The sequence below is a fragment of the Elephantulus edwardii genome, unplaced genomic scaffold (assembly GCF_000299155.1).
Source record: "Elephantulus edwardii isolate Elephantulus edwardi_28Jun2011 unplaced genomic scaffold, EleEdw1.0 scaffold00008, whole genome shotgun sequence".
Lineage (NCBI taxonomy): Eukaryota > Metazoa > Chordata > Mammalia > Macroscelidea > Macroscelididae > Elephantulus > Elephantulus edwardii.
This window is the reverse complement of record NW_006399758.1, coordinates 3,573,896-3,578,865: the sequence shown is the minus strand read 5'-3', so window position 1 is coordinate 3,578,865 and position 4,970 is coordinate 3,573,896.

Genomic DNA, 4,970 nt, shown 5'->3' with positions numbered 1-4,970 from the left:
AGGGTGAAGCCAGAGTGTTCCCTGGAGTCAAGGATTCTGCAGCTTCGTCTGACATATTTTGGGCATGTTGCAAGGAAGGACTGGTCCTTGGAGAGGGACATCATATTTGTCAGAGTGGAGGGGCGGCGAAGGAGAGGAAGACATTTGATGAGATGGTTCGATTCTGTGACTGGAGCGGTGGGAATAAGTGCATTTGAGATGGCTAGGTTGGCACAGGATAGAACAGCAGTTAGAGCTCCTGTACATCAGGTCGCTATGTATCGTAAGCGACTCAATGGCACATAACAACAACAACAACAATATAATATTGAATAGGAGTGGTTATAGTAGATATTATTGTGGTCCCAATTTGCAAGGGAAATGCATTCTACATTGAATATGATGTTGACTGTTGGTTTTACATGTATGTTTTCAATTACGCTGAGGAATTTATCTTCTATTTTTATTTTTTCAGAGTTGTCATGAAGAAGAGATGTTGAATTTTGTTGAAAGTCTTTTCTACATCAATTGAGATAAATTTATTCTCATCTTTTGCTTTGTTGACATGATGGATTACGTTACTTGCTTTTCTTATGTTGAAGTCATCCTTGCATGGTTGTTATGAAAATTTACTTAAACAGATTGAATTATTCTTTTGACATACTGTTAGATTCTATTGACTAGGATTTTGTTAAGGATCTATGTGTTTATGTTCATGAGGAATATTGGACTGTAGTTGTCTTTTCTGGTAATATCTTCTCCTGGTTTTGCTGTCAGGATTATTCTTCCCTCTTTGAGTGCTCTTTTTTCTACATTCTCAAATAATTTAAGTAGAATTGGTGACAGTTCTCTCAATGTTTTGTAGAATTTTCCAATAAAATTGTTTGGGTTAGACTTTTTTTTGTTCTTGGATGATGGTTTTGATTTTAAAATTTTATATTGACTTACATACAAAATTTGTAGAGATTGTATATCATTCATGTACATTGTGTTTCAAACAATCACTCTTAGACATTGTGTTTTATAAAATTAATCACATTGGTCTAATCTTTCTATCACTCCATCTTTTCAGGTCCTCATTTGGTCTTTCCTAATTCCTTTACCACCCACCCCTCCCATGCCCACCAAACTCTGTTATCCTAGTTATTTCTTTCCCTCCCCATCCTCTGCTTCTTTTCCTTCCCTTTTGGACTTTTACACACATTATTGGAAGATTTTTTTATTACCTGCTCAATTTCTTTTTTTGTCATGGATCTATTCAAGTGTTCTACCTCAGTTTGTGTCAATTTAGGTAGGATATGAGTTACTAAGAATTTTTCCATTTCCTCTAGATTTTGAAACTTGTTGGAGGATGCCTTTTCATAGTAGTCTATGATTATTCTTTATATTTTTATTGATTCATTTGTGATGCTGCCCATTTCCTTTCTTATTCAAGTTATTGTATTCTTTTCCTTTGTTTGGGTTGCCAATTATCAATTTTATGGACCTTTTCGAGGAACCAACTCCTGATTTTGTGGATATTTTCAATTGTTTTTCTGTTTTCTATTCCATTTATTTCTGCTCTTATCTTCCTTTCTTCTTGAGGCTGTGGGATTTGTTTCCTGATCTTTTTCTATTGATTGGGGATGTTGGGTTAAATTGTTGACTTTAATTATCTTCTTTTTTGATGTCTTTGCTTACTATATGAACTGATTTCTGAGTACCATCTTTGTTGTTTCACAGAGATTTTGACAGATTGTGTTTTAATTCTCATTTGCTCAAGAAATTTTTAATACCATTTTGTATTTCTTTTATAATTGAGTAGTGATCAATTAAGATATTATTTCTCTTTCGTGTAGGTAGTTTTTTCCATCTTTCTGCTCTTGTTTTTAATTTCTAATTTTATTGCATTATGGTCTGAGAATTGTAGTATTTCAGTGATTTTGTATTTGTCATGGCTTGCTTTGTGCCCTAACATATGGTTAATTCTGGAGAACGTTTTGTGTGCAACAAGGAATGCAAATTGAACATTTGTTAGGTAGAGTACTCTGCATATGTATGTCTAGGAGGTTCTGAGTTGTCTAAGTGTATAGTTTAATTGGTTCACAATTATATGGAATTTCTTTCTAGTTGTTCTGTCTTTCAATGAGCATCATGTCTCCTACAACTATTGTGATATTACCTGTTTTTCCTCAAATCTGCCAACATAATTTTGTGTATTTGGAACTGTTTTATTTGGTGTGTTGATATTAATTAAGATTATACCCCCTGTTCTATTTTGTTTTTAAGCATTATATAGTGTCCTTCCCTGTCTCTTATACTGGCTTTACCCTGAAATCTATTTTATTTTACATTGATATTGCCACTCATATTTTCTTTTGGTTGCTGTAAACTTGATATTTTTTCCAACCTTTGATTTATTTTCTGTCTCCTCATTTCTTAGACGTTTCTTTCATATTTTATAATTTGTTGAGCACTGAATTACAATGAATTCCTCCTCACAGCACTCCATCAGCCTTCTTGCTTCTAGATACTCATCAGTTCTGTGATATGTTCTTCTCTTTTTGGTGATGGCTTATGTGAAGTTTATCTTTCAATATCATTTTTCTTAGCCATTATTTGATTTTACTACATAGATAGATGGGAATATGCTAATAGGATGTGTCATCCTATCCATACAGGGATTGGCTAGCTACCATTCCACAAGGGTATTGGCCAGTCTCAACAATTTACAAGAAGATTAGCAAGTCTCACCATTTGAATTTAGCAATCCAGCATCAGGAGGCAGACAGTTCTTCTGGTGCCATTGAATAAGAAGCAAGAAAATGTAGGGTGTCATTCTTACTCAAACTACACCTATGGCAGCAACATCAATGGCAGCAATACCTATGGCTTAACTGGAGACCTGACATGAGATGGAACTTGGGGGTGGGGGTGGGGAAAAAGCCAATATTGGCAGGACTGAGAACCTGTGGCCAAAAGCCTCAAGGCTTAAGACTGAGGTGTCTGCATGCACATTTTGAGGACTATCTTGACTGTATTCTGTTTTTAATCTGGATTATAACCCTTTGACTTCCACAGTATGGTTCTGTGTTCTGTGAGCTATCATATCGGATTTTGAACCCAGAAAATTTTGTGTTACTGATGCTTTTGACAGGGACAATTCCCCTTTGTGAAGTTATTTAAAGGTCAGGTATGGCCATCCCTAGTCATCCTTGCTCTTTTTTACCACTGGCTTCAGTTTTTTTGTGGAGTTTGATATTTCTAGGATATTGTGGTGAGTTGCTTTGTAGATATTTTTGACGTGTGTGGCAACTGCTAACATTTCTATATAGCTACCTGTTTATTGTCTGTAGAGTTTTATTGTTTAGGGGTAAGACATGGTGGTGATTGTGGTCTAATGCTGGTTATTTGATGTGCATACCGATCCTTGCTTTAATGGGGAGTATGAGTACTCTAACTCAGCATGTCATAGGGCCCACAATAAGAATAGTTCTTGAACCAACCCAGGGGTAGACTTATTTAGTTTTTGCTTTTTCCTGTTACCCCTTGGTGGAGGGCATTCTTGAGCCTATGCACTGAATTTCTGAGTCATGGACTCTCTTTGTATCAGAGGCTTTTTGTGCTTCAGATTCTGTCTGCCTTTAGACAAATCTCTGTGTTGCAATGTCTTTAAGAGGTGGCCATATATGAGTGAAGCTTCAGGTAGCTGGGTTAATATCAGTTGTTGCTGTTGTTATGTGCCGTTGAGTCTCTTGCAACTCATAACGACCCTATGTACAACAGATCTAAACTCTGTTCCGTCCTGTGCCAATCTCATTGTCTCTGACACACTCATCCCTATTTCCCCAGTCACTGAATCAATCCACCTCCCAGAGGGCCTTCCCCTCCTGCACCTGCCCTCTGCCCTTCCAACCATGATGTCCTTCTCTAAGGATCGGTTCCTCCATACAAAATGACCAAAGTATGTCAGACGAAGTCTCAGAATCCTTGCCTCCAAGGAGAAGCCCTATTTAACCCTTTCCAGGATAAATCTGTTTGTTTTCTTAGCAGTCTCTGGTACACTCAGCACTCTTCTCCAACACCAAAGCTCAAAAGCATCAATTCTTCTTCTATCCTCCCTGGTCTTTGTCCGGCTCTCTGATGCATAACATGTGATTACAAAGACCATGGCCTGTACCAGATGCACCTTAGTCTCCAGAGACACACCATTGCTCCTCAGTACTTTAGAGAGGTCCCTAACAGCAGACTTTTCCATCGCAATACGTCTTTTAATTTCCTGGTTGCTGGTGCCGAGAATGTTGATTGTGGAGCCAAGCAGACTAAAGCTGTGAACAAGCTTAATCTCTTCACCATCCATCCTGATGCTGCCAATTGGTCCAGTGGTGAGAATCTTTCTCTTCTTGACATTGAGCCTCAATCCATATTGTAGGCTGCAGTCCTTGACCCTCTGTAGCAAGTGCTTCAGGTTCTCCTCAGTTTCAGCAAGCAGGGTAGTGTCATCTGCATAACACAGATTATTGACAGATCTTCCACCAATCTTGACTATACATTTCTCCTCATAGAGCCCAGCCTCCCGGATAATCTGTTCTGCATACAGGTTGAAAAGGTATGGAGACAGGACACATCCCTGGTGTTCGCCCTTCCCAATTTTGAACCATCATGCAGTGTTTCCTTGCTCTGTTCTGACAATGCCTCTTGATTCAAGTATAGGTTTTGCACTAGCACGATCAAGTGTTCTGGGATTCCCATTTTTCTCAGAGTCAGCCACAGTTTGTTATGGTCCACACAGTCAATTGCCTTTGTATAATAAATGAAGCACAGATAGACATTCCTCTACTACTCCCTGCTTTCAGCCAAGGTCCATCTAACATTAGCTACATATCCTTAGTACCACGACCCCTTCTAAACTCAGCCTGGACTTCTGGCAGTTCTCTGTTGATGTGCTGTTCCAGTCGTTTTTGGATAATCTTCAGCAGAAGCTTGCTTGCTTGTGAAATCAACGATATTGT